The 8,942-nt window shown below is 39.7% G+C and overlaps 1 protein-coding gene across 2 annotated transcripts in view; it reads right to left on the bottom strand.

Moving 5' to 3' along the window:
• Stag1 (stromal antigen 1) overlaps window positions 1-8,942 on the bottom strand; it is a 421,107-nt gene that overhangs the window by 411,682 nt on the left and 483 nt on the right. The window lies entirely within an intron of this gene.

Raw genomic sequence — 8,942 nt, forward strand, 5'->3', positions numbered from 1 at the left:
TATCTCCAGCCCTGCACTGGATTTTTTTCTTCTACACCACACTGCCTTTATATCCATAAAATATAATCTTAAGTATCAGTAACTTAAAATGAAAATTCCAGTTAACCACAATTTTGTTTTCTGTACCCATTTTTAGAGACGAAATGGTCATTTATCATCTTACATTATTTATGCAATCTTAGAGGTAGTCTATAGAATGTGTTTCACTCTTTGTAAAGATTCAGTCCTACTTCCTTTGTTTACAGAATTATATGTGCAAGGACTAATATCACAAAAAATCTGGAAAACACCATCAAAATGTATTAAAAGAAAGCATTACAATGAGGCCAGCCTGGTGATGCACACCTGTAATGCCAGCACTCAGTAGACTGAGGCAGAAGCACTACCACAAATTCAAGGTCAGTCTGGTCTACATGCAGAACTCTAGACTAGTCAAGGTTACATAGCCAGATACTGTCTCACTCAAAAAAAAATAAAAAAGGAAAAGAAAGCATTATATTGTCTTGCCTGGATGCTGTACCACTCCAAAGAAAAAGACTTCAATTTCTAAAATGTTTTAATGATAAGCAGAAAACAATGGTTATTATCTTTATCTTTCAATTATCTGGAGTATTTCATCCTCTCACCATTCTCATTAAAGTTTTATCTATACCTAGTTCCACAGGGTGAACTAAAAAAAATCTGGGTTAGTTTCTTCTGAAAACTAACCTTCCCATTTTATCAAGATTATCATTTTACTTACTTTTTATATTTAAGATTTATGTTCTTTGGATCTATGCACAATGCAATTTGGTCTTGGGGTTAAAAGCTATCTCTTAACCTCCATGGTAGCCCATAGAAAAATACTTGTTTCTCTTTCAGATGGGAACACTGAGGTTTAGAAATCTAAGTTAGGGGCTGGAGAGATGGCTCAGTGGTTAAGAACACTGACTGTTCTTGCAGAAGACCTGGGTTTGAATCCCAGCACCCACATGGCAGCTAACAACTGTCCGTAACTCCAGTTCCAGGGGATCCAACAGCCTCTTCCGTTCTCTGAGGGTTGAGGACATGGTGCACTTACAAACATTCAGTCAATACATGCATACACATAAAATAAAAATTTTTTAAAAGTCTAGGTTAATAAATTTTTCCAAGTTAACATAGCAAGAACAGGGTAGAATTAAAATTTGACAGTGACTCTAGTGCCAGAACTCTTTAACAATGGCTCTTAGCCACTTATATGATGGTGCTTCATCTGTGTACAGGAAGGATTTTTTTGTTTTTTGTTTTTTAGTGTTTTCCCCATTTATTGAAAAGGGGTCTCATAAATAGCTTTCAAACTCCTGATCCTCCTGCCTCAACCTCCTAAATGCTGGGATTATAGACCTATGAACCATGACTGGTACATGTATGCTTTTTAATTATAACAAGCAGTTCATGTTAGAGGCATTTGCTTCTCTAAGTTAGGCTACAACAATAAAAGCATTATTATTTCTTTCCTGTAATACGGATCTCCTCCGCTGCCATGTGCAGACTGGGGTTCAGAGAACTGAATCAAGCGCTGATTTCTATGGCTACTGCTATAATGCATTATTCTTCATCTCTAACTGGGAAGTCTCTAGGCTTCTACCAGTACTCACTGAACTATGGCAAGTTAACTTGCAGCCTGATGGTTGGGTAAAATCTCAAATGCTTCATTATTTTTTGACAGGCACTAGCATATAATCAGCCTTTTTATTTTTTTAAAAGATAAGGTCCATGTAGCCCAAGCTATCCTGGAACTTATGTAGCTGATGACCTTGAACTTCTGATCCTCCTCCATCTACTTCTCAAGGCCTGGGATCACAGGTATGTACTACCACACCATTTAGGATCAATCTCAGAATTTTCTGCATGCTAGACAAGCACTCTACGAACAGAATTACATTCCCAGATTCCAAATTTTATAATGATTAAAAGGTTCCATTTTCATATTGTCAGGATGGGGTTAAAAAGCAAAGAAAAACAAACAAAAAAAGATGGACAGGTATGCAAGGTGGCTCAGAGGGTTAAGGTACCTTGCTACTGAGCCTGAGAGTCAGTTTGATCATCATAGAAGAAAACCAACTCCCTCCCTTAAGTTGTCCTTTGACCTCCCCAAGCATGTTCCAGGGCACACACACACACACACACACACACACACACACACACACACCAATAAACAAATAAAAATGTAAAAAATAAAAATTAAGGCTGGGAGTGCTGGAGCATGCCATTAATCCCACCACTGGAGAGGCAGAAGCAGGGGGATCTCTGTAAAATGGAGGCCAGCCTGGTCTACAGAGTTCCAGGCAAGCTGTGGCTACAGGGAGACCCTGTCTCAAAAAAACAAAAAACAACTACAATCAAAAAGTAAAATTTAGGGGCTGAAGAGATGGCTCAGCAGTTAAGAGTACTGACTGCTCTTGCAGAAGACACAGGTTCAGTTCCAACACCCAAATGGCAGCTAACAACTGTCTATATCTCCAGTTCCAGGGAATCCGATGCCCTCTTCTGACCGCTGTAGGTATTGCATGACATGAGTGCACTTACATACATGCAGCAATACACTCCTACACATAAAATAATAAAAAGTAAATACTTTAAAAAGAGTAAACTTTCAATTCAATGCAGAACTGTTTTAAGTAAGTGGACTGAAAAAGATATGCTATGGAAGTAATAAGCTATAGCTACTATACTGATACAAAGCATCAGAGCTAGAAGGACATTTCATAATAAAAAGATTAATTTGTCAAAATGACACAACAATCATAAATTTTATGAGGCTAATAAGAATTTCAAAATAGTTAAGGCAGGGCTAAAGGGTAACTTAGTCAAACAAAATGAGAAACTGAGTTAGATCTCCAAAGCACAGGTTTTTAAAAGCCTGGAGCAGTAGGAGCACTTATTTGTAATTGCAATGCTGGGGAAGCAGAGCTGGGTGAATCCCTGAGCCTCACAGCAAGCTAGCCCAGCCTACTCGGTGAGCAACAGGCCAGAGAGAGTACCTGTATCCAAAAACAAAATGAACAGTTCCTGATAACCCAAGGTTATCTGGCCTCCACCTATACACATATGCACATGCACCCACACACAAACAAGCATACACAGGCACACACACAGAAACACTTGAGAAATTGACAAAATTAAAGGAGAAACAGACAATTTCATAATCAGTCAATTTTTTAACTCTTCCTCTCAGTATCTGATAAAACAAAGTCTCCCCCTCACTAAAAAAATCAGCAAAGATAAAGACGATTTGAAAAATGTTATCAAAACCAGACAACAGTTGTACATGTGAATAGTCCCAGCATTGGATAGAGACAAGACCGAGAGTTAAAAGCCAGTCTCAACTACAGAGTTCAAGGCCAATCCAGGCAACAAAAGAAAATGTGAAAAATGTGAACAAAATGTACCATCTTTTCTATTAAAGGGTTAAAAAAGACAAAGGTTTCATATTCAGAGAAATTTGTTAAACAAAAATAAGTAAAAATCACATGGCAAAACTCCCTCCTCCAGTCAGTACTTTTCTAAGATTAAAGTTTGTACCCAGGTTGCAGCCTGTGTGCAATAGCTGCACTTTGCTTTATTGGCTATTCCGCTACTCTGTTTTTTTTGTCTTGAGGCTAAACTCTGACTACCCGAGTGAGACGCAGAACACCTCTGCATTAGGAATAAGAACCCAGAAAGACTTTTTCTGGTTCTGCTTCTTTACTGTCTTTAGAGCAGCTTTGCACCTTTCTGCAGAAGTAAAACTTTCTGACTTGCTGAAATACTTTAGTTTGTATAGTCATTACATCTTGAGACCCCAGATGCATTTCTAACAGAAAAACTAATGTTCTCAAATCACCATAATTTGATTATTTCTGTAATAAATAATAGGTATCCTATACCTACAAAATGCATATTCTTTTTAACTGTGAAAGATACAGTAACCAAGATAGACAACATGCTGGTTCATAAAACAAGGCTTAATAAATTCAAAAGGATTAAAATTATACACATTAAAATCCCTAATCAAAAAGTGAAACTAAGTTAAAAATCAATGACAATAAGACATCTTAAATAATCTCAAACTTTAAGCCACAGGCAAAAGAAACCATAAAGCAAATCAGAAAACTATTTCAAACTGAGTAACATTAAAATTTATGGAATGTGGCCATGCTTAGAGGAATATTTATAGCCTTAAATGTTTTAATTAGAAAACAGGAAATATAAGCTGAATAGAGTGGTTGATGTCTATAATCACGACTAACGCAAAGAGAATTACCATGAACTCAAGGTCAGCCTGGGCTACATAGTAAGATCCTATCTCAAAAAAGTCTAAAACCTATGCCCTAAGACTTCACAAAGGGAGGAAAAATCATAATAAAGAGCAGAAATCAATGAAATAGAAAAATTAAAAATTAGCAAAATTGATTAAAGAACACGTTAATGATAAGACATTAAAGAGCTATTACTACAGATCCCACAGACAGGAAGAAAACACAGGAAATTTAAACTTATGCCAACAAAATATATTAAATGAAAATTTTTCTTTTAAAATGTAGTCTAAAACAAAGCAAACACAAGCTGAAGTAGAAAAATCTGAACAGCCCTAGAGCTGAATTTGAACTTGTTATCAAACATCTTAACACAAGCAAGTGTGGTGGTACCCACTTATAATCCCAGTACTCAGGAGGCTGAGATGGAAGATTGCCAAGTTTGAGGCCAGTCTGAGCTATACAGTTGAGTTCAAGGCCAGCCTGTGCTATAAAGTAACAACTATCTTAAGATATAAATAAATAATAAATAAATAAATAAACAAATTGCACAAAGAAAACTCTAGACCCAGATGGTATTATTAAGGAAGAACTAGTACCAATATTACACAAGCTCTTTCAGTAAACAGAGGGAGACATTTCATAAGAAAACCTGTCAATGACATTACAAAAGGACTACAAAGCAAGATGAAAAAGAAATGCCAGAACATCTAACAACATTATTAGGAAGGGCAAAAAGCTTAAATAAGCTCACCAAGCTGGCTTATTAACTTTTAAAAAGTAGATAATAGTTATCCACGCTACCATTAAGGACACTTATTTTCTAAACTTTGCCTACTGCAAATAAAAGGATTATAGACATTTTGTTCACATATTCTGGTGACTAAGAATTTCCCTCATCAGAAATGTAAAGGTTTAAAATAGATGTACCTTCAACTTACTAAGAAAAAACTTTCACAAAATGACTATTACCAATTTATACTGCAGCCAAAGTGGTAATAGCACTGAAGCCAGGTGGCCCAGTTTGTTTAAGGCCAGCTTCAGTCACATAGAGTTTATGGCAGGCCTGAGCTACATAGTAAGAACCTGTCTCAAAAAGAACTATTTTTTAGGGTAATTTTTCCAACAGTCTCATTAGCATGTGGTATTATCAGACTTTTTAATGTTTTTCAATTTGATGAAAGTAAATTGGTTCCTTCTTATGGTTCTACTTTGCACTTTCCTGATTACCAATGAGATTTCAATTCAACACAAGCTGCTGTGAGTCACTGTATCATTTAGTTAAGTTGCAGCCAGCATTCTTCACAAAAAGATCAGAAAATAAAGTATCCTTCATAAAGGTTAAATATTACTTCATGAAGCATATGTTATTTCAATCATATTTGTACTGAGTCACAATCTAAAATGTTTTAACTGTTAGTTAGCATCTACCAAGATAAAAAGATATTAGTATGTTTAATTATAGTAAAACTCCACAGAAACAACTGGGCAACTCAATGGTACATCATTTTCTGCCAACAGCACTGAAGAATGTATAAAGCAGGCAGGACTTCCCCTCCCCCCCCAACATTGGGGAGAAAAAAAAAATTCAAAGAGAGGTGAACTTAGCTGCAGCTACACACAGTAACACATCTCTAATTGCAGCACTCAGAAAGTTGGAGCATGAAGACTGAAATTTCTAGGTCAGCTTAGACTCAACAAACCAGGTTCAAGGCCAGCGTGGGATATACTCAGCCAGACCCAGTGAATAAAGGCATTTTCCATCAAACCTGATGACAGAAGTTCAATCCCCAGGCCCACCATAGTGGCGAGGACCAAATCCTACAAGTTTGTCTTCTGACCTCCACAGGAGCATCATGGCATACACACATTGTGGCACGCATGTGAACACATACACACACACACACACACACACACACTGGAATGATGGAGGCAGGACAATCAGGAATTCAAAGCCAGCCTGAACTACATAGTACTTTGTCTCATTCAAAAATAAATAAAATAGGATGCAGCTTGCCTAGACCCTGGGTTCAATCCCCAGTAATGCAAAAAGAAAAAAAAACATGTAAGAGGGGAGGGAAGGGAAAGGGAGGCATCACTATTTCCAGGTTGTAAAGAGGTAGTTGTTGAAGATACTTCTCTCCCCATGGCAAGCGAGTCTTAACACCTTCAAATGACCCACGCACTTGTACCATTTTCCTTGAAAGTGGGAGAGATCTTAAAATCGCTTTCCTATGGTTATATGCAAAAGACAGTTTGCATATGTAATTAATGTCCCTAATCAGTTGAGTTCATATAAAAGATTATCTGAGAGGGCCTGCCCTAATCAGGTTAACTTTTGAAAGGAGTCTTAAAATCTACAGAACTTAGAAACAGATCAGAGACTGATTCCTGTTTGCCTGAAAAAAAGTATCCATTTTCTAAACAGCTGCAGATTGTGGCCTCCTATAGCAAACAACTGAGCACAGGCTTTGGTCAAATGCTGACAAGGATACATTAAATCTCCTTACAGTACCAAGAGTATGAAGATATACTGATCTAGAATCAAGCAAGGAAAAAAAAAGGTTAATACTATAAGTTTTAGGTTTTAGTTTAAAAGGGCTTCTTCACACAGTTTGTAAAGGAACTACTATATTAGTCCCACTAGGGGATGTTCCAAGAAACTTCAAGATTCACTCTCCCCTACAATACAACTCAAGGCTTCAAAAGAGCCAGTCAAAGTCAAATGTGGCTGTAATACTAGCATTTGAAAGGTTGAAGCAGAAAAATTGCTATAAATTCAAGGCCAGCCTGCATACACACCAAAAATCCTTTCTCAAAGAAAAAAAGAGAACTGCCAGGTTCAGGGCCAGCCTGGACTACACACTGAATTAAAAGACCAGCCTGGGCTACATAATGAGACTTTACCTCAAAACAACAACGAAAAACCATAGTAGTTGCATTACTCTCTTCAAAGAAGAAATTCCTAGCAATGTCTTTCCATTTTTCACACCCATTTAAATATCCCTTAGCTTTATCAGAACATCAAAACTAAAATAGATAATTTTCTTTCTACTCAAAAGCAATTTGCAAAAATGGCTGTGGTAAATAAATTTAGTTTCCACAAAATACAGTATGTTTCTGGTAGTAGGGGATTGAACCCAGCACTTCGTACACAGTAGGCAAGCATTCTACCACTAAGCCCAGCCCTCTTTTACTTTCTGAGGCAGGGTCTCCTTAATTTGCCCAGGCTGGCCTTGAACTAACTCTGCAGCCCAGGCTGGCTTGAACTTTCAGTACTTCTGCCTCAGCCTCCAGCAGCTGGAATTACAGGCATGTAGCACCAGACTCCTGTTTAATACAGGATTCTCATATGATGTCCATGCCAGTCTCAACCTGTTATCTTCCTGCCTCAGTTTCTTGAGCAAGGAGAATTATAGATATGGGTCATCATGCAGAACCCCAAAGTAGTTTTAAAATGCAAAGAAAACAAATGGGCAGAACACCTGTGGGTATTTCAGAATTTTATCTGGTTATCAACTTGTGTTACATTCCCGCAAATCAAAAGCGATGAAATAACATTCCTGATTCTTTCAATATCTCTTCCTTGGTCAAATTTTAACCACAATTCATACATTATGAGACTATCATACAACAAACGAGTCGTCTTTTATTCGCAAACGTTCTGTATATTTCCATAAGGGCTTCGCCATCAGAATTTGCAAATTTTTAAAATACATACGGAAAACTAAGACAGTCACAAATTCCGTTGCTAAAAATCATACAACTTTCCGCCAATTTAGATTCTTTCACACTTTCTGCTAACCTGTAAAATACAGTCGTTTCTAAGCACAACCAGGGGAAAGAATAAACTATACCCTTCATCTTAACACCAACCAACAGCAGATGGACAATTCTGTATCACAAACAGCAGTTTGGGGGGTCTAGAAGACTCCAAAACCAACCCAAGACTTAGACGGCTGGGACACGATTGCCTGCAGGGTGGAAATGGGAAACAATCCAAATGTAGGTATAAGGGGCGACGTGACAATCTGAAAACCTGACAATTTGGTGGACCCTAAACAGCACAAACAGCACAGAGTTCAGACCCTCCAAGTGGGGCTCGGGTCCAACTCCAAGCACTCTAGCTTCCCAGCGCTTCACCCCGCACCCCACCTCGAGAAAGGAGGGAAAACAACTTTTATTGGCCTCGTCTCTCGGGGGGATTGGGAAACTCGCGGGGCAGTGCTCCGGCCTGGACATGTTTCGCAAGGAGGCCCCCGGCGGGGGCTGCGAAGGCGGAGAGCGGGAAAGCGGGGCTGCGCCGCCCCAGCTCCCCAGGTCGCCAGTCCCTTGCCGCACCCCGCCAAGAGGCCTGGGCCAGTAGCCACGCCGAGCGACCCCAGGACCCTCCGCTGAGGAGAGCTCGTTGTCATGTGACGCCGTCGCCGCTAAAACACCGCAGAAACGCAGGGCGGAGGAAGGCGTTCGCGCCAGCCCGCCTCGGCCCGACTATGCCGGGCGCGGGCGAGTCCCGAGAGCCGGGGCGGGGGCGCGGAGGGCGGGCTTGGCGGCGGGCCCGAGCGCGCCACAAAGGCTTCCGCGCTGTCGCCGGAGTGCCCGGGCGGGCGGGGGCACGGTTTTCACGGCCCGCGGGAGGGGTGGGGATAGCGGGGGTGTCCGCCGCGCCCACGCCAGGTCCCG

The sequence above is a fragment of the Nannospalax galili genome, unplaced genomic scaffold (genome assembly GCF_000622305.1).
Source record: "Nannospalax galili isolate Female #2095 unplaced genomic scaffold, S.galili_v1.0 scaffold861, whole genome shotgun sequence".
Lineage (NCBI taxonomy): Eukaryota > Metazoa > Chordata > Mammalia > Rodentia > Spalacidae > Nannospalax > Nannospalax galili.